The 26,184-nt window shown below is 35.1% G+C and overlaps 1 long non-coding RNA gene across 1 annotated transcript; it reads left to right on the plus strand.

Moving 5' to 3' along the window:
* The first annotated feature begins 24,221 nt into the window (after positions 1 to 24,221).
* On the plus strand, positions 24,222 to 25,310 carry LOC149247752 (uncharacterized). Its single transcript, XR_016265651.1, has 3 exons — positions 24,222 to 24,494; positions 24,618 to 24,707; positions 24,886 to 25,310. It is a non-coding gene; the product is annotated as an uncharacterized LOC149247752 (long non-coding RNA).
* Positions 25,311 to 26,184: the final 874 nt, after the last annotated feature.

Genomic DNA, 26,184 nt, shown 5'->3' on the forward strand with positions numbered 1-26,184 from the left:
AATATTGTTATTATTAACTACAACAACTTCTAGAGTCTCTTCTAGAGGAGACTCTTTGTAGTGATGCCATTGATGAGAAAATTGCATGAGTGTGCTTCACTTTATTAATAGCCACTTTTAACTCTGCCATGCTTTCAGCTTTAACAACTCCCAACTTTCTCTTTGGACACCAATTACTATATTATGAGTGATTAAACATTACGTTTTTCGCACCACGTGAGATTTATGACAGAATGAGGATCAAGAAAGAGTGTTACCAGTATTGACTCATATGAGCTACAACCTAGGAGGTTCCCTGGCGGATGCAGTCGATCCAGTTCGGAATGTAGATATGCTCTCCAATGCAGAAGCTTGCAGAAGCTCGAAGAACATAGTGGTTCATGTAGTGAGGGAATGTGTTTCATTCTGGGTGGTTCGTTGTGGGGTAAGAATAAGAAGAAGTTGCTTGGCTATTTCAGACATTCTCCACCCATATTTCTACAAACACACATTATCCAACTGTGGTCACCTGCACACAAATAACCTACCAATTTCAATGGTTGAACTTGCAGATTTAATTTACGTAAATAACAAGGAGCATTACTTAACACATGGGCGTGTAAAAGTTGATTCCTGAGATATGGGGATACCGTGATACTATGAGATCAGAGAGTCAACCAAACTCCTCTGTCTACATTTACCAATTCTTAAATGTCCTTGAAACTCTAGGGAGTGTCCAAAATTTCGTTCATCGATACGGTAGAATGCTCAAATATGTTTTTTTTAATCCCGATTCATGGTTTAGCACTTTGAGATTAATTAATTTTCAATATAAAGTTGATATGATACATTTAGAAAAAAAATAAAAAATTCAAACATTTATTAGAAATAAAGTATTTTAATATACAAAGTAATATATGCCAATATTATTATATTTATAGATATGTTTATTTTAGAATGAAGCTTTCAAATTTTAATTTGATTGTCAATAATTACTAACATAGCTATATAAATTATATCTATTAGAAAGAAAAAAATATTTTAATATACAAAGTAAAATACATTAATATTATTACATCTATTAATATGTTTATTTTGGCATAAAGCTTTTAAAATTTTAATTTGATCATCAATAATTACTAGCATAGCCATATAAATTAAATGGCTTGTAAATACTAATAAGAATCAATTTATGATACTAATCAAAACACTTACCTTATGATACATTTCAACATGCTAAAATTAAAACATTATATTAAAAAAAAATAAAAAATTATGTCCAATGGCTATGTGTGCAGTTAAGTGCCCACAAGTCTTGCAATCTATTCCTAGAATGACTATGTATGTTGAAATTACTCTAGACGTGAATTTCCCATCTCGGTGATATTTTGGCTCTGAATATATATATACTCTTAAAATAACATGTAAAGAGATTTTTAGCTTTGGAGATTCACCCCCACTTTAGTATGGAGATTCTTAATTTGTAAATAGGCTTATTTATAATACCATGGGCAACAACATGGTTTATCAATAACACATGCCCAAAAAACCATAACTCATTTCATTTCTCTTTGGTAAAGAGGGGTGAATCTCCAAGGTTATGAATCTTGTTACATGGTTTATGTTTAAATTATATATTAATTCCTTTTATACTTAATCATAATTATTATAATTTAAAATGAAGTTATAGTTTAGTTTTTTTTTTGTTTTCAATTTTAGCAAATGTATCATGAAGTATAAGTATTTTAATATTTATAATGGATTCATGTATATTTAATCTATGTGACTGAACTAGTATATATAGTGATACTTCTAAAGATAGACGTGTATTCTTTTAACTCCATGTTTATGAAAACTTATGGCTTTTCCCACTATATTCATTCCCACTATATTCATGTTGAATGTATCTTATTTTAGGGAAGAAAGACTCTAAGTAAATTTGTCTAGCAACAATGTCATTAGCAACAATGTCATTAGAAACCACGACACCACTTCTCTTGGTAGTTCGTCATCCTAACAACTAGTATCAAATAGTATCGAAGTAGAGAATTGTAATCACACCTAATAGAGAGAGCATACCAAAGGAATCTGAATAGTTGCAATGCGAGCTGAAGTGTAGGCAATAGGACAATGTCATTAGCAACAATGTCATTAGAAACCACGACACCACTTCTCTTGGTAGTTCGTCATCCTAACAACTAGTATCAAATAGTATCGAAGTAAAGTGAGAATTGTAATCACACCTAATAGAGAGAGCATACCAAAGGAATCTGAATAGTTGCAATGTGTGCTGAAGTGTAGGCAATAGGTCCAAAAGAGTTCTAGATAGTATGAAGAGACGCAGAGGACGATGAAGTGTTCAGAGAAGCTAGAAAGTAAGCCCACAGATTGAATAAATAAGAATGTTGGGATCTGAGTCGAGTTACACAGTTAAAGTCATTTGATTGTTAAAACCGAAGAAAAGTGTGAAGTTGATATAAGAGCATCTATGGAATAGTTAAAGTATGAGAGTTCACCAAGCTAGTGCAACAAAGGCAAGTGGCATGTCACAGAAGGTAAACACGATATGAATTGAAGCGCGAATGCTGTAGGAGAAAATCATAGCGCATAATTCAGGTGCAGAAATTGAGAGTGTGTGTCACGAAAAGGAGAAAATCATAGCTTATAATTCAGGTGCAGAAATTGAGAGTGTGCAGTAGCAGTGCCACTACGTAGAAAATGCAGAATGTTGATGTCATCTAGGGTGTAGTGGGAGTGCCACTACGTAGAAAATGCAGAATGTTGATGCCATCTAGGGTGCAGTAGGAGTGCCACTACATAGAAAATTGTGTGGAGGCTCTGTGGAGCGGTGCTTGAGTCTGGAAATTTTCTTTTCTAATCTGATAAATCTGTTCACGTCTACATATTTTTATTCAAAGAAAATAATTGTGAAGAATAAAAAAAAGGCCATCCAGAAATAGCCAAAACCAATGAAAAGCTTTTTGTAAGAGCTTGTCAAATTCGGCTTCCCTAGTGGAGCGTCCCAGGCAAACAAGGCAGCACTAGTACAAGGGTCCATGACTAACATTCTATGGAAGGCATCTACGTTCATTGCCGTGGATATTGGAGTTGAATCTGATCCCACGGAAGCTGCGCAAAAATCACCTTTGTCGAGGCGGCGGCTGAACCGTCCGTCGAGAATATTGTTGAAGAAATCGAGTTTGATGAGGAAGCCATGCTAGAAAAGGTGGAGACGGAGAGAAACTACAACCGACGATGGGAAGAAGGTCATGACGGTAAAAGCGCGAGATGAGTTGCGTAGAAATATCAACCTAGGGTAAAGCCAAAGTAACCAAAGTAGAGAAGCCTGTAGATGAGAAAGAAGATGGAGACGAGGAAAGCGGTTATTAGAGAGCACGCAACATTAATGAGAAACTTAGTCCCAACTGTTCTAATAAACTCCACCATTGAACAGAGGAATTCTTTACAAGAAACTTAACGCGGGACTAAAATATTAATCTGAAGTTCTGGATATGGCAATACCATTTTCAAGCATAAATAGGAATGCGTCTCAACATTCATGACTTTGTGAAGGAATCGAAGCTAACATACGAGGGGTTGTTTTGAAGCGGATATGGCAATACCATTTTCATGCATAAATAGGAATGCGTCTCCACATTCATGACTTTGTGAAGGAATCGAAGCTAACATATGAGGGGTTGTTTTGAAGCACACCAAGTTAAGTGGGTTTGGAGAGTTGTTGAATACATGGTCATTGCTGGGTAGGTATTGTGTGTGTTTGGTGTGTGGTCAGTCTCTAAACAGATCAGAAAGTGCTCAAAGGGCCAGCATTGTAGAGAGAGCACATGATGCATGGTGATAGAAGAAGATTTGGATTGACCACCTGCAGCTGGAAAGTGTAAATGGTATTGAAGAACCAGGCTAAGGTATGATTGGAAAATATATAATCACAAAGAAAGGTGGTATGGATAAGATAAAGAAGGAAGATGGAGCCAATTGTATTGAAGTTTATTGAAGGATCTATGTGATCACCCAAAAGCTTTTGGGTAAGTTTTATTTCCTCATAAAGTTGTAAGATTTGTTGTTCAGGGATACATGTTGTGTAGGAACATGAATTGCTGTAAGGCTTTATGGCTTTGATCAAGTATACATGTACTATAGTGGTGCATGGTGTCATCAAGTGTTGTTCAAGGATACATGTTGCCTAGGAACATGAATTGTTGTAAGGCTTTATGGCTTTGATCAAGTATACATGTACTATAGTGGTGCATGGTGTCATCAAGTTGTGGAATGCACCAGTGGGATAGGTACTAAAGTAGCAGGTGTACTAGTATTCTAGCTGGAGGAGGGGAATGTAAGATCTGAGCTGAGATGGTTGCTGAATGATTGGGACCAGGTTAATCTCTGCAAGTCAAGTTTAAGGGGGGATTGTTAGGGTGGTTTACGTAAACTTCACTCCGTCAATTTACTGATGGTCTATGAAAACCCATGGTTTTGCCCATGGTATTCATGTGGAATGTAGTATATTTTAATGTGGAAAGACTCCACTTAAATTTGCCCTTTGGGGCCGGAGGAATCCCAGCAACAATGTCTTTAATCACCATCCAGACAATAAATTATGCTAATTTCAAATCTATTCAAATCTTGCACTTTAAGAAGATTTGCACTTTCATAGATTTGATCTCTCTTGATGTTTAAAATATAAAGGTTTAAGATGAATTTGGGATAATTATAAGTAATTCCAATTAAACATCACAATTTTATTTTTTTTTCAATTTTTTTTCTTTTATGTTTTTTTTTTTAATTTTCTTTTTATTATTTGTATGTGAGTATTTTATTTTTAAATTTATAATTTTAAGAATGTAGTTTAAGCAGGTGAGAATTTTTTCTTGAAAATGTAGATTTTTTTAGAAGATTTAGGAAAAATTTGATTAAACTTTTAGAAATCCAAATTATAGGTTTCAAACTATAAAATTTTAAATGTTATAAAATTTAAAGGTGCTAAATCTATTTTTAACTTAAAAAAAACCAAACTGACTCAATTTGACTTTGGTGAAAAAGTAAAAATGTAACCTATGCCATATTTTATTTTTAAACTTCTAAAAAAATATGAAATTCAAAATATTTTAAACATCGTTGATGATCTTAATATTTAAAGGTGTTAAATCTATTTTTAACTTTAAAAAACCTAACCTGACTCAATCTGACTCTCGTGAAAAAGTAAAATTGTAACCTATGTGATATTTTATTTTTGAGCTTCTAAAAGAATATGAAATTCAAAAATATTTTAAACATCCCGGATGATATTAAGGTTGAAAGGTGAGTCATATTGAAGGTTCAAAACACTCATCGACATTTGAATGTCCAAATGGATGGAATATATAATATAGATTGGACATTTCATATTTTATATGAACATAGGATGGAAATAAATATTTATGTTGATGATTGTTTTGGAAATTAAATAAAATTATAATTTATGGGCCGCAAGCGAATTTATTTTGTGCTTCATTCTATGGGAGGGAACTCCATTACAGAGAATAGAGTCTGAGACGCTGCAGAAGGTAATTTTATTTCTAAACGTCGTTCTGTAGGCCAACAGAGTGTTAACGTGATGAATGTCAACATAGCCCTCTTCATGGGCCTAACAACAACCCTGTTGTCTTTGAATAGATTATTCTACCTCACACAATTCAGACCACAAATATTTTCTGACCGCATGAGACTTTTGACTAGAGTACCTTTCGTAGAAGCTAGAGTTCAAGGTATCTCTGTGATCCTCACTACAAATTTTAAGATCAGGGGATCTTAATGCCACTCCATTGGCTTAGGAATCATGGGGTGTCCACCCTCGACTGGACCCACTTGTGGATCGATTGTTTGGTTTCTTAGCCCAATGTTATTTGATTTGTATTTTCCCTATCTTTATCTTGCCCACCCAGAGCAACCATAGATCGAGAGATGAATATAATGGAAAGCATTTAGAGAGATTTCCTGTACAAGAGAATGTTGCTGAGCATTTGGGGAATCTAAGATCTTACATAGGACTTACCTCTCTGATCACTTTCCTACTATTCTACAATGGAGACTCGACGATAGAAGGTGGGACATTCCTTTCAAGTTCAACAGAGTTTGGTTGGAGGACAAGGATTATAATGATTTGGTGGGATTGACATGGACTGAGAAGCATGGTACTCGAATGGGATCTACGATGGGGGTCATGATGGAAAAGCTCAACATTATTAAGAAGATGACCAAAGTGTGGGAACATGAAAAGAATAAACAGTGGCTTTAGGCCCAGAAAAAGATTACTGAGGATATAGTTACTTTCAGAAAATCGATGAAAAAGAAAACCCTGTCGCAGGCAGAGTGAGAATATCTCAAAATATTAAAGGACAGGAAAAACAAGATTCTCCACATATAGGAGGTCACATGGAAGCTCAAGAGTAGGGCAACCTGGTTACGAGAGGGAGACCACAACACCAAATATTTCGACAAATTTGCAAACCACAGGAAACAAATTAATACAATCTGGCAGATTGAAGATAAGAACGGGGAGATAAAACAATCTAAGAAGGAGATACAAGTTGAGGTTGTCAAGTTTTTAAAAAATTTATATAAATCTAGGGAGGATGTGTGCTTTGAAGATCAGATGTGGGCTTTGGATCTGTACCCTCAGATATTCATTGTTGATTCCATTAAGGATTTTTTCCAGCCTACCAATATGGAGGAAATACTTGATGTCTTAAAATCCTTTGTCAAAGATAAGTGCTTGGGCCCAGATGGCTGGACGGTGGATTTATTTCTGCATTTATTTGGTATCATGGGACAAAACATCCTGGATATTGTGGAAGAATCTAGGACTGTGGGTAAGATTTCAAGTGCCATCAACTCTACTTTTCTAGCTCTTATTTCCAAATCCTCAAATCCTTCAAATTTTGGAGATTTCAGTCCTATCTCCCCCTGTAACATTTTATATAAGACTATCTCTAAGCTGATTGCGGGTCAAATTAAAGGGATACTGTCCCTGCACATTACTCGTGATCAATTTGGTTTTTTAAGTGATCCGTTGATACATGATGCTATTTATTCGGCACGGGAAGCCATTCACACAAAGAAAAATGAGGCTTTGGTGATGAAAATTGATCTTCATAAGGCTTATCCTAGTGTGGATTGGTCGTATACCCGTCTCTTGTTGCATAAGATTGGACTCCAAACACATAACGTGGAATGGATCATGGCATGTATCGCGTCTGCTAGGTTTGTTGTTCTGATTAACTGCCTTCCCACTCCCTTTTTTCGTGTTGGCAGAGGCCTCCTATAATACGTCTCCCCGTTGGGTTGTTTGATGGTGCTGCAGAACAGGACAATTGTGGTTGTGGTGATGTCCTGTGCCTTGAAATATGCAAACAATATCATCTTTGGTGGAATGGTGACTTTAGATCCAACACTAGAGTAGAGATTATTGCTGTGTGGGGGTTGGTCTAGTTTGCACAACACAAGAACTTAAACTGGTTGAATATCTATGGGGATTCCAAAGCTCTTATTAATGGAATCAAGGGAACTATTGAGTTCTTTCCCCCCTTACTTCTAGATTGGCAATCTTATCTAGTCAACTAAACTTATATCTTGAAAATCAGAATTTAAATAATGAAAAATTACAATCTTACTAAAAATTATATCACCAAATTTTAATAAAAAAGTCAAAAATATCTAACAATTAAATTTCTCTATACTTAATTATATTACTCAATCTATCCCATATATATATATATATATATATATATATATATATATATATATATATATAGATATATATATATATATATATAACCCAAATTATTATACAAACAACGCTTTATTGATTATCATGACATTATAATAAAAATTAGATCATCCTATTTATATTACTTTTAATCTCTCCCCTAAATCCTAATTACATTACTTTTAACCTATTCCCTCAAAAGAAATACATAACCTAAAAGTTTAAACTAAACAACATTTTATTTTTAAAACTAAACAACATTTTATTGATAATTAAGTAGTAGTCATGACATTGTAACAAAGTCATTCATAAAACCATGTATACAATAAATATGCACCATCCCTATTGAGTATGAGCTGATTTGGATCATCATATCTTTACTTCACCGTGTTTTGCTTATATCAAGTTATTTTTATAATTGTATTTTATAATTTAATTTATTAATGATAAAAATGTGAAACATCTATCAATATTATTACCCATATTTTATATTTTTTAAATAAATTATAATTTAAATAAGAAATTTGAGAAAAATATATAGCACACAAAAATTCTACACAAAAATTATTTGTATATTGCTAATCAAGACCAAAATACAAATCACATAAATAGTTCTTTTGAGATTCAATAGATTCCAAAAATGAAAATATTGTTGAGAAAATCTCTCAACAAAACTCCAACAACTAACAAACCATTCCTACTTATATACTATTGTAAGCACTATTCCAAGTCCTCCTTTAATGCTTACTTTAAATAATTACGAAAATTAATAGTAGAATCATAAATTACATATAGTCACATATGTTTGGTTGCTCTTCATCAACACTCATATCCACTCTAGAATCTTGCAAACACCGCTCTTTCTTCACCACATCTTCTTTGAGCTCTCTCTAGATCTCCATTTAAGACATAAATGCCTTTGACCATCTTTGACAAACTTGCAAGATGAACAATGTTGACAAACTTGTCTTGTCAGGGTTTTCGTGATAAAAGTTGTCATGTAATGAGCCATCCTATGGCCCGGTCACCATATGTCACATATTTCGCTTTTGGTTGTCCCCAGTTGCTAGGAAAACGGTCTAGACACTGAATATGTTCAAAAGTTGATCAAACAACTTGACCTTCCTAACACACAAGGATCTCATATTATAACCTGTATTCGTTGTTCAAGGGTTTATGAGCGCCAAGCATAACAAACCATAATAGTATAAACATAATCAAACTAGTGATGTGTTCAAGGGTTTCCGAGCTCCAAGAACCACTAATATGATTTATGCAACACTATTCAATAATTAGTTCTAAACTACACAAATCTTACAACAACAAAATAAATAATCATGAAACTACAGTTGTCATCTAAGCATAAACAATGATAGTGTATGTCCTATGACTCCGTCCGTTCTTTCATTTCCTCAGTAATGTAGTTTTGGCTCAACATACAGGACAATTCATGGGAGCATTCAGATTTTACTCATGGAAGTCTTAGGCAATGACTCTATGAACACCACAGTTTTGGGAACCATGTAGTGAGGCAACCGTTTTTTGCAAAATGAAATCATATTTTCCTCTGTTATGACATTCATGCTCACAAGAAGCATAGTGGGTTACTTCCCAAAAAGGATTGGGCCTCGCCACAACAGTTGCCTCCAGGACCATAGGATGGGAACTGACGATGTTGTAGCACAACTGTATAATGATTGTGTATATGTTAGAAAATATATCATGCCTTGTTGTTACAGAGAAGACTCTGCAGACAAAAAATAACATTGGTCGATGCCCTATGCAATCATACAGTGGCCCACAACAATTTGATTTAGTATTCGCTGACATGAGATCACCACAGAGTTTGTATATTCAAAAACCTATGTTTAGAAATCATAGAGAAACAATCTTCTGATTTACGCATGAGTACATTTTATCAAAGACAAGTGGAAAACCACGAAAAACCTGCACCATCTTTCATTGTGCATTCTCCTATTTCTTGTCACTACAACACTCTTACAAACATAGTAACCTCAACACTTTAAACTACGTCAAATGAAAATGGGCACCAATGTGGCATTGATTGGTACACTTCAAATCTCAATGTTGACTCCTCATTATGAATACATACTACAACTACACCTCCACCTTAGGTCAATGGTTGTCAATGGTTCATGAATTAGACAAAGTTACAGTTATCAATGGTTTACGAATTAGACAAAGTTTTGGCTATCAATGGCTCATGGATTGAACGGAATTCAAATAAAGTTATGCGTTGAACAACAAAAATTCTAAAAAAAGAAAACACAACAATATTCTCTTACACGCTAAAATCCCACACACACCTATATTAATCTATGTACAGTGTATCAATTCTCATTTCTCTTCCATTCTCTCGATCCCTCAACGGAGGGAGTCAAGTCCATACACGTTTTGATACCAAATAGGAACTTTGAGGAGAACACATAGTGCACATAAATTCCACACAAAAAATATTCATATATTGCAAATCAAGACCAAAATGCAAACCACATAAATAATTCTTATGAGATCTAATAGATTCTAAACAAGGAGAATATTGTTGAAAAAATCTCTCAACAAAACTCCAACAACCAATAAACCAATCCTACCTATATACTATTGTAAGCATTATTCCAAGTATTTATATATTAATATTTATAATAACTAATTTAGATTACTATTAATTGTTTTAACAAAACAATTTTTTGGGGCATTGTATAATATTATTAAGTTGAATTGTATATTATATTTCTGTTTTTGAAATATTTATTTTTTAAGTTTTAAAAAGAAATATTAGGTTTCATATGTTGTTTCATTTTTCCATTTCATGTTCTTTTATAACTCAATGGTTCTGTATGATTTCATGGTTTTTTTGCTGCACCATGACCCTTCGAGAATGAGGCACTGAAATGTTTCACAACTTCCTAGAGTAACACATTATTAATCCACGTGAACTATGCCTGCTAATATGATGTTTGTTAAAAGGTTCTATACAAGCTAATTAGTGGAATATCATAACTTCTTCACACATAGCTTTCATATTGTCGCAATCCCAACAACAATTCTTCAAATAACTATACATTATAATACCATAAATCCATAATCTACACAAGATATACAAAATGTAATTTTTATATGGAATGAATCTCTAGCATTCAACTTTATTATAATAGTTATATTTTTCAATAAATGGGTAGCCCGATCCCTTCGACTCAGCGCCTTCCACATACATGAAAAAATAACCAAATACACAATATGGTCGGTCTATTACCAAAAATCTGTTGTTGGTCTGTGTAACCAAGTTCCCAACCCATGGCTCCAAAAACCAAGTTGTGTGTGAACTAAAATTTCCTATATGTTTGTGTAGTATGCCTTACCACAAACCCACCTGAACTACTTCATCCGTTGCTTGCCCATATTTTTATCACAACTTTCCATAACTCTTATCGCGGCTCACAACATAACCAACATGTGATGAGTCTCATCTCCTTTTACAGTACCCACCAATTTTGATTTTCCTTCCTTACAAGACTTATTCTTCTCTTCATCCTTCTTCTTCTTTTCCTTATCACCCTGTCCTTCCTTTTTTTCCTTCCCATCAGTATGGTAATCCAATAGTTTTTCTGCTATAGTAATATCATGTACAAGTGTTTGGGCTCCCTGCTTCTTGATTTCGTTTTTTCCCATGACTACAAACTATTGATCAAGTGGTATAAATTATCTTCATCGTACATCTCCATAATATCTAGAATAAGTCTAGAAAATTATTTCATATAAGTTCTGATCCTTCATGCATGCTTCAATGTCTTAAGGTGATTACTTTCTACTCATTCCTGATTTCCTAGTCCAAACTGCATGTGCAAAGTTTTCTTTAGCTCCGCCTAATCTGATACCTTATCCATGATATGATCGGATGCCAAATCCTCCACTCAAGTTGTTTACCATAACATTGTAGTTCTCATGAGATACATTGCAACAACATTTAAGTTAACTTCATAGGAACAACCTCCCATTTGTTGCAACATATGCTCTACATCCCAACAAAAGTTCCCAAGTAATTTGGCACTCCTAGTCCCATCATACAACTCTAGTTCCTTCATCTTCACCTTCATGATCAACTTGTCAAACCCTATCCAACGAGCTTGTTCAATACTACCATCATGTTGGCTTGATCATGTGTCAAAGTCACAAGCGATGCCACTTTCTCTTCCATGTACCTCATACGAACTTCTTGTCCTTGAGAATCCTTCAGTAGTTAGTAGCTTTGTCAAGCGCATATGAATATATTTGGATAACTTACTTCATCTCTCCAATATCTATCCTAATTTCATCAAAATCATTTCCATGACCTTCCATAGCATCCATTGTTTGAACCAAGCTTGTTTCAACAATTTAGAGCATGTCTACCAATGTAGCTTCATCTTGGTTCCTCAAGCTACCTCTCGTGTTCACTATTCTAACCTGATAATTGTATGACTCTTGTATGGCCTTGCTAAGGCTCACACAAGTTCTTTTTCCAAATGTATCTTGCATAGGAACCAATAGCCAACCTAACATTTCTCTGTTGGTAATATCATATAGAAATTTTCCTTACCACCTGCGATAGTGAAAGAGCAACTTCACCTACAACCGCTACAACTGAGTTTAAGTCATAATCTCACTGCTTCTACTTCAATATTATTCTACTTTGGTGTACCTTTTAATACCACCCATAACAACCTCATGCATCTACTTAGTTACAAGGTATTTCTGGCACATCGTGACCCATTGAACGTTCGACATCGATGTGCTTTGCAGCTTGTTAGAGTAGCACAATGTTAATCCACGATATGTTGCTTGTAAGAACCTCTATACAAGCTACTTAGCAAAATTACATAAATTCTTCACAAAAAAAAGCATTGATATTTTCACAATCCGTGTATAAAACTTATTCAAATAACTATGAAGCATCATATCATAAGTCCATAGTCATATGAAAGATTATACAAAATGCAATTTTTACATGGAACCACTCTTTAGCCTTCGAAATTGTTATAATAGTGATATTTACAGTAAAAGGGTAGCCTTATCCCCTCGCTCCACTCGCTCCATATACATGAAAAATCACAAAATATACTATAAGGTTGGTCTGTTATGAAAACTCGGTTGTTGGCCCGTTCCACCAAGTTACCAACTCGCAGCTCCAAAATGCCAAGTTTCGTGTAGAACCATCTCGCCTATTTGTTCATGCGGTATGCCCTACCGCAGAGTTGCCCAAAATCCTTTGTTCACTGCTGACCCAAAATTCGTAACACAGTTCGCATGAACTCTTACCATAGCTCGTCTGAGCTTTTGATCTTCTTGTTCATCCTACCTTGCGACTCTGTTCTTCTCCCAAATAGACACTGCCTTATGATGTGACGGGACAAGTGAAATCTGCTCAACTCTACTCGCATTCGCTTGTCTATGCGTTAGTTCACATGTTGGCTCACACCTCTTAACTTGGTTCGTTTTGCCAACACACCTCCTCCATCACACTGATGGCTGCTCGTTAGAGCTAATACCCTTGTGCACCTAGCATGTCGATATTGCCTAGCCATGTGCCCCATATCTCGTGTGTCCTCTCTAGCACATATCAGTTTGCCAAAATGGAAACCTTTCAATGGGTGGCTCGTGCCTGACGCTGACTCATCTAATCGAGCATGCCATCATTTCGGTGAACCAAGGTGTCAAGCCAATTGGCTCCAGCACTTGCTTCAACCAAGTGACTCATCCTCATCCGATTGTATGGTCCCTCTCCAACATGGACTCGCTTTGTCGCCTAACTTGGCTAGCCAAACTTACCTTGGCATGGCATGACTTACTCATAATTCCTCTACTAGAAACCCATATACGTCGCAATTTGTGCGATGGGAATGTTGCACACAGTGGGCATTCACCCAACTCGAGGGCCAAACAATATTGAAACCATGTGTATTCTATATTTTATCTATATGCATTTTAAGTCACGTTTGATTTTTTAATGTAAAATTTGTTATTTTAGAATTGATTATTTTTATACATATGGTATATATTGTTTGGGCTTTATTTTTACTTTTTTTTTGAGAAGATAGATTGGATTCCATGTATAGAAGTTATCTTTGGTAAATAAGGTTTAAGGTTTATGTATTAGATATAATATGAAAGAAATAATTGTGAAAATATTTATATGGCAGATTTTTTAGAAACTTTATAAGAAGTTAGATAAAAATTATGTGAAATATTATAAGTAATGTAATTAGATGCTTTATAAAGCAAATTGTGTTTAGAGCTCTAGACAATTAGAGGTTCCCTATTTGAAGAGGAAATTAATATTAATTTCATTAATAAAGGAATTGCTAATTATGGTTCTATTTATGGTATTTTAGTTCTTCTACAAGTATCTTTTGTTGTTACAATATATGTGAAATCTCTTTTTTCTAGAGAAGCAACTCAACTAATACACCTAAAACATAACATCATAGCAAATACATTCAACCAATATAGTAGATTTGTTTATTAATACCACTGTAAAAGCTTTATCACTAAAAAAATAACCAAGCCATCATACCACAGGAAAAATATCACAACAAACAAAGTCAACCAATATATTCTAGAGAAACAATTTGAGTTACAAAAATAGATTTATAGATGCCCATAAACATCATGGATAATAGCACGATTTATTAGGCAAATAGGAGTTGATGACAATGTTGGAATGTCTCATTACATGGTTGTAAATTGCTATACAGAAGTAGATTTGATTGTTGGTTCAACTGTTCTTTTTTATTCCACAACCCAACAAAAGATGGCTCAAACTACTGAGAAAATATGAATTGTAAATGGAAAATATGACCTCCCAAAAATACCACAATCTTTCTCTATACCCACCACCTTGCAATGAGATGAATCTTCAACAATAAAAAAGTATAAAATATTTGAGTGATTGTTCCTTTTGATTAGCTAGTATAAATTTGTTTCACTACCGAAAGCAATTCCCTCAAGGGTTTCACCCTTAGTGTTTCAAATCCACAAGAGCTCTCCAAATTGTTATGAGGAAAATTGATTATGCATGTTTGAGGTATTCTATTTTATCATTAGAATACCATTGTAACAATCATAACAATTCATTTCAGGCATAGAAGAAAAATTTAAATAGAATTTACTAAAATAAATACAAGTATGTATCTAGTTCTCCCGTCTAATTTCAATCCTTGGTAGTCGTTGCTCTGAATCTTCTGCCTTCATTAAAAAATTGATTGATTTCCTCCCTACCTATATGGGAGCAACCTCTCGGGTTCCCAGACCCAAAGGATTCTGAGATCGAAATCTTCTAGCCCTCGTGCCCAAAACGCCAAGAACAATGATTTCTAGTTAAATCCAGATCTTCATGTTTTTAGGCAGTCACTGACCCTTTGGTTTTAAAAAATATATCCACAACCATTAAATTGGATTAAGTTGCTTTGATTATGTTGATTTCAGTCGGTCGATTTGAGTGAGTTGATTGTTGTCGCTTGGGTGGGTCTGTCGTGCCTTCGATTTAATTAACGCATGTAACACCTGATTCAAGTCTTCAAGTGATATCCCATGAAAATATATTCGATGTACGTTTGTTAGATTTCATATTAGATAATCAATACATATTTAAGTATAAAATACATTTACTTTTACAATGTCGTATTTATTTGTTAAGTTGTAATATATACTTGTTATATATATTTATGTAATATAGTCATTTGATTCACATAATTTGTAATGTATAAATTGACTTGCAAAAGTGTTATATATATTTATATAATACAGTCAATTTTATATTTGTTATAATAATATATTTTTATGATGGGTCATTACAACGATTTATGTCATGGGTCATCATTTACATTAAATTGTTAAATGCTATAATAAGATGTTAAACTAAGTAATTCTATAGATAACAAATTTGATTAAATCTTGTAGCATTTTATCCCGTTGTTTTAAAATTTATCATTTAGTAATTATCCCTTAGAAATAACTAAATCATATACAGATAGTGTTAATGCTTCACAAGATTACAGTTTCAGTTAATAATTATGTGAAAGGAATTGAAGAACAGTTAAGTTACCTAATAGACTCTATAGGAAAAGATGAGACATCTTACACTATAATATTCTATGTCTTTGAATAAAATTCATCATATGTGATGCCATGAAAATAACGTGGGTTACCTAATGCCATGGGTTCGTAAGCCACCAATGATAAATTAATCCAACAAAAAAATCATTGTAAATTTTATCAAAAGATTGATCCATGAGTAGAAATAATAATAGATGATCTACAAAATTTGTATGTGTTAAAGAAACTGAATAATCAACTTTATTGATTAAGTGGACAACTCACAGGTGAGGAGCTTCATGTGGAGACTGCCTCTAGCAGAAATCTCTACATACAAATCATATTACAATCGAAATTATATATAGTGTTCACACATCTAGGGAAGTTAGAATAACTTCCTAAGAAGTAGGAACTGATTCCTAATCTAAGGCTCTAGTGAACCGAATCTCCCCAGATTTACATATTCTCTATTATCTTCAACACTCCCCCTTAATGGAGAAATGGGTTCATAATTATTCCTAACATTCCCCTCAACAATCCAAATTTGATTCTACCGAGAGGCTTAGTGAAAATATCAACAACATTGTCACATGTATTACAATATTCAATATGGATTTCCTTTGACAGAACTTTCTCCCTGACAAAATGAAATTGTGTATCAATGTGCTTTGTGTTTTTGTGAAATACTGGATTATTTGAAAGTTTGATAGAGATCTGGTTGTCGCATTTGATAACTGTTGCAATCTCCTGTTCTTCTCCAACATCATGGAGAAGTCTCCTCAACGAAACTTCTTCACAAGTTGCTGCACACATCGCTTGATACTCGGCTTCTGCTGAAGACAAGGATACTGTGTTCTGCTTTTTGTTGCTCCATGAAATGACCCTCGACCCAATGTTGAATTCATATCTTGTTATGGATTGTCTGTCATCTACATTTCCAGCCCAATCAGAGTCTAAAAATCCTGTCAATCTAACATCAAATGAATCAGTATAAATAATACCAAAGTCTAAGGTTCCTTTCAGATACCTTAAGATGCCTTTCACTGCAACCCAATGACTCTCAAGAGGCTTTGACATGAATTGGCTCAATACACTAACTGCATAAGCCAAATCTGGCCTAGTTGTAGTCAAATAGATTAGATTCCCAACCAACTATCTATACAATGTTGCATTTTCCTGCTAAGTACCATCATCATTCTGAAATTTGATATTCTGCTATAAAGGTACTGCTGTAGCTTTGCACTGATCCATTCTGAACTTTTCCAGTAACCTCCTGACATACTTACCTTGTCACAGAAAAGTCTGACCAGCATCCCTCCAGACTTCCAAACCCAAACAGTGGTGTATCTCTCCAAGGTCTTTCATCTCGAAAACCTGTAACATCTGCTCTTTGATTTCTTTAATGAGTTCATCTTCATTTCCTGTAATGATAAGATCATCTACATATAAAGAAATCAAAACAATTTGCCCCTCTTTGTCAAACACGATGTACGGATTAGGGTCATTCTTGCTTCTTTTATAACTATGTTGTAGGAAAAATGAATCAATTATGTCATACCATGATCTGGGAGCCTGTTTTAGTCCATGTAAAGTCTTCCTTAATTTTCAGACTAAATGCTCTTCCCCTTTCTTGACAAATCCCTCTCGTTGAATTAGATATACTTCCTCTTTCAGATCTCCATTTAACAAGGAAAACTTTACATCTACCTGGTGTATTGTCCAGTGGTGTTAAGTAGCTACTGCAATTATCATTGTGTTTAATTTAGCTATCGGGGTGAAGGTTTCCTCGTAATATATACCTTCTTTTTGGGAATACCCCTTTGTGACCACCCTAGCTTTATATTTATCTATAGACTCATTTGCTTTAAACTTTAATTTGTATAGCCATCTGCACCCTATGGGTTGTTTTCCTCCACGAAGCTGAACAAAATCCCGAGTATTATTTTTAATGATAAATTCATATTCCTCCTGAATTTCTTCCCTCCATTCATTACTTTGACTAGATTCATTAAAATTGAATGTTCAACAATGTTCAACATACCAGTAATGAGCGCATGATCCCTGTATCTGGCTAGAAATTGTATCTGCCTACTTAATCTTCTGAGTGGTGGAGTGGCTTCAAACTTCTTCTGATCTCCACTTTGCAGACTTGTTTCAAAACTAATTTGATCAACCACTTCTTCTTTCTCCTACTACTGCTGCTGTTGTTGCTGCTCACCGACCCCTGTTTCATCACCATCCTCTAATAGTAAAAGAACATGCCATTCTTCATCACTACGAACAGGGTTCTCATCATCTACCTATTCATGAAATACCACATATTTGCTTGCAAACACCTTGTGAGTTGAAGGATTAAATAACTTATAAGCCTTAAACTCACTGCAATATCCAACAAAAGTACACTTAATGGCTTTTGAATCTAACTTCTTCCTATCTTCTTTCGAGACATGAGCAAAATACTTACATCCAAAGACTCTAAGATGACTTACTACAGGCTTGAATCCAAACAATGCTTTGAAAGGAGTTTTATAATGCAGACACTTAGTAGAACTCCTATTATTAAGATACACTACAATGTTTACAACTTCTACCCAAAAACCATTGGTCAGATTCTTACCTTTCAACATACTGCAGGCACACTCCACGAGGGTTTTGTTTTTCCTTTCCACAACCCCGTTTTGTTTAAGAGTGTATGGTGTTGTGAACTACTACTGTATTTCGTGTTCTTTACAGTATTTGATGAAATCACCCTTCTTGAATTCTCCACCTTGGTCTGAGCGAAGAATTTTGATGAACTTTCATGTTTGCTTCTCAATCATACTTTTGAATTGCTTGAATTATTCAAAAGCATGACTTTTCTACCTGCGGAAATACACCTAGGTGAACCTAGTACATTCATCAAAAAAATAAGAAAATAGTAGGCCCCTTCTAATGACCTTCTCTGCATTGGCCCACATAGATCAGTGTGTATAACTTCAAGTATATCCCTCTACTTCCTATCAACAATAGAAGGAAATTCATATCTATGTAATTTACCAAGGACACATGCTTCACAGTCAATATGCATACTCTTCAAAATAGGAAGACCATTTACCATACCTTTTTTCTTAAGAAGTAGTAGGTCACTGAAGTTAATATTCCCAAATATCTGATGCCAGAGATTATCTGTAGACATGGATGATGATGCCAACGCTTGATGTGACTCACTTTTGACCTCCTATTTATACAATCCTCCTACATGTACACCTGTTGCAATGGACTTCATCTGATCCAACATGTCCTTAATTACATAATGAGATTTAAAGAACTCTACCTTAAGATCTTGATTTGTTATTCTAGATACATAAATCAGGTTCTTTTTGATCCCCGGTATATACATAACATCATGAATATGCCTAATGTTTCCATCAGGTAGTATGACAGGGACATCACCATATCCCTTGATTTCATACCCTGTATCGTCTCCAAGGTAGACCTTCGTACCAGTGTTGGATTCTCTGAAAGTTTTAAACCATTGCCTCTTACCTGTCATATGGGAGGAAGCTCTTGAGTCGACGAACCAAATTTCTGATTCATCCTCCTTAATTGACAATGCAGGATCAGATACAAACAATATGATATTCAAATTCTAATCTGCACCAACCAAATGGCTGGCATGCTTTTTGTTTCTTTGTTGACCTTCATGAAAGTTCTTCTTCCGACAATGTTTAGCCATATGACCAAATTTACAGCAATAAAAACATTTTGGTCCTGAATCACTTCTGTTTGGAGACATACCTTGAGATGGAGGTGGCTTTCTTTGTGGGGTTCCTCCGCTTTTGTGTGCTGCATTTTCCTTTCCTCTGAAGGGCTTCTTCTTTGCCATTAGGGAAAGATCTGAGCTCTGGGGTTTCAGGGTCATCCGCCTTTCCTCCTCCTGCATTAGGATCCCTGTCAATTCTTCAAACTTGGGGACTTTTTCTCTCGCATTCAACCCAGTGATGAACATCTGATAGTCGTCAGTCATACCATTCATGGTAATCATGACCAAATCAATATCTGATATTGTTTCGCCAATGTCACCTAACTTAGTCTTCAGCTCCTTGATATGAGAGATGAATGTTGCTACTGATTCATTCTCCTCCATTTTGATGGAGAGAATTTTTCTCTTTATAAATAGTATGCGATTTGTGTTCTTGATCTCATACAAGTCTTTGAGAGTTGTCCAGATGTCTGTTGCAGCTTTACAATCTCGAATGTGAGGAATAATGCAATCTTTCACAAACAATTTGAGCAGCACCTTTGCCTTGTTCTCCCTCTTTTCCCAGTCTTGGATTGTTGTTGTTGTTCCACTTGTAGCTAGGGTTGGCTTCAACTCATCACTGTTTGCGATCGTCCATGCGTTTTGCCCCTCCAACAAGGTCTGCAACTTAAATTTCCAATTAGAGTAATTAGAATTGTCGAGCTTATTGCTCTTGTTCAGATAAGACTCTGCCATCTGATTGTTCAGCTTGACACAAACAAATAACCTCCAACAAACTAGATCTATTCAATCTCACAACACAAGCTTGAGATTCAATTTAAAAAAAAATGCCCCAATTGAATTTAAAAAATTCAAGAGCCCCTTTGTTTAAAAAAAAAAAAAAACCTTTTCTAAAAAAATGTCTTCCCAAAACATTTAAATGTATGAAATAATTTTAATCCCAAACCATTTAAAAAAAAAAATTATAATGTTGCTTTTGTTTCGTTGACCGCCTTCCTCCGGTTTGATGGTTCCCTAAACGTCGACATAACAGAATTCCAGACGAATCTGGTGCCCTACCCGCGCATACACTTCATGCTTTCTTCCTATGCCGCCGTGATCTCTGTCCTCAGATCTGGCTCACCACACCCACGCCCTCAGATTTGGCAATACGCCCTCAGATCCTCTTGGAGAAGCACGCAAAAAAAGGTCTAATACCACCACCGTTGACCATGCGGGTTTCTCCACTGAGCAATACGCATCACACAACTCATTACCTTCATGCACGCAACATCTCACTTAACAGAACACATAACCTTCCGCTCGAACTGGGCTCCTCTTCTGCCCGACCTCCACACCAGCAAGCAATGAACTTGGCTCTCCTAACATCTCACTTAACAGAACACATAACCTTCCGCTCGAACTGGGCTCCTCTTCTGCTCGACCTCCACACCAGCAAGCAATGAACTTGGCTCTCCTACTGATGGCTATGGGAGACTGCTCATGGCTCCCTCAATGATCAACGATGAATATAAGATGCAGGAGCTCATACAATATGCATCACACCCCTTGGAGCAGCACACAGGCAGCACGACTCCTGCAGAGTCCTTGTTTCTCCCTCAATTTGTATTTGAAATGGTCTCACCGTTCATAATGAGAAAGAACGAATCTGATCAATTTTCAAAATACGAAGAAGTTCTGGATATGGTTGACCGTTCAGATCCGAAAACCAAATTAGTGAGGGAGGCAGCGGACAACGGATTCAACACTCTTGAAAACGTTTGGAAGAAGCATCGTAAGTTGCTGTCTTCAAGAGTCCTCCTTTTGGGAACAATGGGGCTGCCGATTACGGATTGTATTGCTTACGTTGTTCGCCGGCCACGAGAGTCGTGTTATCAAAAAATGCATTTCCCACACCATCGCATCCTTTGCGGGAAAATCCACGATTTAAGGGAGTGATGGACCGAATCGATGTAAGGAGAGAACCAATCATCGCCTATTTATCCTTCAAATCCGCGATGGCCAACGCCCTCTTTCCTTCAGAAAGAGCGATGGTCACTATGAATTAATTTAAAAAAATAATTGTGCTGCTTCTCCTCCTCCTCACCATGTTATTTCTTCACACCAACTCCCCATTGAGGGATCTGCAAGCCCTTTCAAACCTGCAGCTTTGATACCATGTTAAAGAAATTAAATAATCAACTTTATTGGTTAAGTGCACAGCTCACAGGTAAGGAGTTCCACTTGGAGACTGCCTTTAGCAGAACGCTCTACATACAAATCATCCTACAATTGAAATTATATATAGTGTTCACACATCTAGGGAAGTTAGAACAACTGCCTAAGAAGTAGGAAGTGATTCCTAATCTAAAGCTCTACTGAACCAAATCTTTCCAAATTTTGCATATAGTGATTCCTAATCTAAAGCTCTACTGAACCAAATCTTTCCAAATTTTGCATATTCTCCATTATCTTCAACAGTATGGGTCCATCCTTATTGATGTTGTAGGTTCCCAAAAATTATAAGAAATCCTTATTGATGTTGTAGGTTCCCAAAAATTATGGGAAACTTTGTTTTTCTAGTTGACCAAAAATATTAGTCATGAAAATATTTTGGATTAGAGTTTTATAAACTATAGGTTAAGAGAGCTTTATAATCTCTTCACCCAAATTTTTTAATAATTTTATGGGGTAGAAACTTGCAAAATCTCTTCAAGGAGTGTATAAAAAATATTAGGCAAGAGTTTTGTTCAATTTTCATGTAGCACTATTGTGCCTTACTCTAAAATGCATTACCCATTTTCATGTTTTTAGCCTTCACCGTGTAAAAGAAGTTTCACTAGGAAGCTTCTCATGGAATATAAAGCCCTTTATTAAGTAACCATGAGATCCAAGGTTTAAACCGTGAAGATTATCTTAATAGTTGATTTTAAGAAAGATTCATGGTGGCTAATAATATAGATTCACTTATTAAATACAAAAAAAACCATCAAGAAAATACAATCTTGATTAAATGTAAACAATACCATGAATGAATGTGATTGAAAAAGAAAAGACAACCCAAGTTTACAATCTTGATTAAATGTAAACAATACCATGAATGAATATGATTGAAAAAAAGAAGACAACCCAAGTTTCCTTGCAATTCCCCTGGTTAACCTTGTCTAAATATTAACATATAACTAAACACTCCACAAAAAATCACTCAAATATGTAAATTGATGTGTTTCATAAATTTAAAAAAAAAATTCTCATACATTTATCCATATGCACACTAATACATTTATCCGTATGCACACTAATACATCATGCCAAAACTAATTATAAAAAAAATAGAAAAATAAATAAAATTAAAAAATCCTTATACAAAATTTATATAAATTACAAATAACATGTTACTTGTACCATGTCTCAATTGTGTCCACTACGCCAAATTGATCCTATCTCACTTTAAGTACCACGTGGATCAATAACCCACACTCTAGATAAAATAATATATATAGAATGAAATTCTTTCTCTTCCAATGTATTAGCAATAAACGAAAGATTCTTCATCACTAGTTACAAGAACTAATACCATCACTAATAATAACTTTGAATAATTTTTTTCCCTAAAACGAATAACCTAATATAAACATTTTAATATATCGGCCCACGAAAATATGAGGCATTATATTAATATATCCCAAGAAAAAAGAGAGAAAAAAAGCTCAAGTGAAACATGATCTCAAGGAAAAAATCCAATACAATATATCAGATGGAGTTATTCCCGTAATATTCTCGTTATTATCTTATATAATTAAGTTTCTAATGTTTTTAACACTCAATTGCTTTACATGTAGTTTAATTTTTGTTTAGTAAATATTTGTTAGATATTTTTTTTATTGTTAACGTACGTGTGTATATATATATATTTATGATTAAACTAAAATTTAAAAAATTATTTATGTATTCAAAAACATAAGATAATATTCATTAATATAAATAAATTGAATAATAAATACATAATTATAGGATGAGGGATTCCATTTAAATTTCTACCCAATGTATATATTTTATTTTTTAGGATGAGGATGAGGGATTCAATTTAAATTTGATACTCTATTTCTTTAGATATGAATCTATAATTAGTTATAAAGAAACACATTTTTAGATATGAATTTATAACTTGTTATAAAAAAGCACGCATTGAACTTACACGAGCTATATAATATATTAGCAATGTGTCCATAAACATAAAACAAAAATAAAAAGTTATGTTGTTGTAGTCAAATTATTCTATATTTTGGAGGTTTTCCCATTATATTTTTTCGTCAGATTTTCCCAAATTTTACAAAAACAAATTGTCGAAATCAAAATTTGATCTAACCAAACATAATTTCTCCAAAAATATTTGAAATGTAAAAGAATTAAATAACACCATTGTAATGACTCCACGGTAATAGCAATTTTTTTTTTTAACACACTTTACCCTGCCTATGAAATATTCCGGCATAGCACCTCAACGTAAGGTTCACAGTTCTGATTATTATGGATACCATCTTGTCATATGTGAGCAATTATATAATATTTCTGAGGTAGTAGTGTACTAACTGCTGGGTCAATGTTGATTGTTCGGTTTTCATACACCTGGCTATGGCAATTACTCCCGACAACTCTGTCACGTGATGGGCAGAGTCTCGGTACCCATTACCTTTATGTCCTCGGGCGCCTCCGGCATTGGCGGTGGGTGAATGAACGCAAATCTGAGCAGAACTACTTTTGTTGTTTCCTTTCCCATTGAGATCATTTCAACGATGGTTCCAGACGCTGCAGATCCTTTCTCGCTCATGCACCGAGCACATCCCCCGACTTCTTAGGTTGAGGTATGGTAGTTTCCTCCTGTCTGCAACCGAGTCGAAGCGGATTGAACCATGCTCTTTCAGCTGCTGTTCTGTGGTAAGATTCTTATGCTGTCCAAGGTTTTATATCTTTTCCTACGCTCTACACTGTTTCAGGTTTTTAATGGGTATTGGAATTTCTGACCTGTTCTGTCTTTTCTTTTGTGTTTACTGTGTTGAGGCGCTGGAGTCTCGTTCAGCATAAAGTGCGCAGGCGCGGGTGAGGCCGCCTGGCTTCTAGTTCATGCTCCCTCCAGCTGCGGTAAATCTGGTGAGTTCATTCCCACACAATCCTACCTGCCATACGTTTACCACTGGCGTTCTATTATGAATTTATTGTGTTGAGTATAGGATTGGTTTCTGCTCTACTTTCCTTATGAATTATTGACGGATGGTTTAGGCCCTCTGGCCCAAACCCCCTTACGGTATCTTCTCTTGGTTACTGTCAGGGGTTTGGTAGGGTTAAAGTCGACAAATCCGTCGCTCAATGCAAGGATGCAGCTCTGAGCTAATAGCTTTACCTTTCCTTAGTCAATTATTACCGAGCCTTTGAGCTCGTGGATCTGTATTATGTAATTTTAGTTCTATAATGGTCAGATACACGGGATATATCCTGGAAAACTGTTTGTTATTCCACCACAGATTCTTTTCCCGGCTATGTATTTCGTCTGTATTTTTTTGATTCTTAATCTTCTATGGAGGGCCGGGGTCCTCATGACCCGAGTTTGGTTAAAATGGAGGAATGCTTGTGACCCCTGACTGCATAGGTATATTTATTTTATACCCACTCTTTACTAGGGTTTAAGAACTATGGAAAAATACTTTGAACTGTTACAACATTTTTTTGTGGAATATAATCATGGTTCACAACTCATCAGTTTGTTAATCGTTCAAAAGGCTTTCACGCTGTGTGTCTGCTTATCAGATTACATTTACTGTTCTATGTTTTCAGTTGCATGAATTAGGCAAGGGTTATTTCTCATATTTTCTTGCTATAATTTCATATGTATGTATGAGTCACAGGAATCCTGTGCGAACTTGTTTCTGGTTCCCTACGCAAATAAATTCTCTGTTCTTCTTGATTCTTTGAAGAGCATTGTTTTTCGTCTATTTTGCCAACTATATTACATGTATGCGTTTCTTTGAAGAAAACTATAGTACCGACTTACGGAGTTGTTATTCTGGGTGATGTTAAAAGGGCTACTTGGGTCCTGAGGCCGTCATACCCAAGTGTATCCGGCTTATATCTCAGGGTCCTTCTTGGAATAGATTATAATTTGATTATGCCAGTGTTTATATTACATGCTTCTTGTTTTTTTTTTCTTTTCTATACTCGGGATTTATTTAGGTTCTGGTCAAAGAACAGTTACCTATCACACCCTCTGCTAATATACAAGATATATAATTGTTGTTATCGCACAGCCCCTTTATCTCCAAGAACCCTACAATCACAATAAATCCCTGTATTCACGTGGTTCCAATTTTGTAATTTTTCTTTAAGAGGGTTTGTTCTCCATTGACTCCCAGGACTACATGCATTTCCTTTTTATTAAAAGAAAGAAAAGTAAAGAACAGGAAGGAACACAGATATAAACCTCTGTCCCCTAGATTACTTTCCCGCACAGTTTTTCTTTTATTTGTAAGTTAATGCTATCACATAAATCACAACATAACAGGAAAGGAAATGCTGAGATTAACTTTACAAAATTACTAAGTAATATCAGTCCAGAGATTGGTCCATACCTGAA

Source organism: Pinus tabuliformis, chromosome 7, assembly GCF_031772625.1.
Source record: "Pinus tabuliformis cultivar Carrire ecotype Pingquan chromosome 7, CPIR1, whole genome shotgun sequence".
Classification (NCBI taxonomy): domain Eukaryota; kingdom Viridiplantae; phylum Streptophyta; class Pinopsida; order Pinales; family Pinaceae; genus Pinus; species Pinus tabuliformis.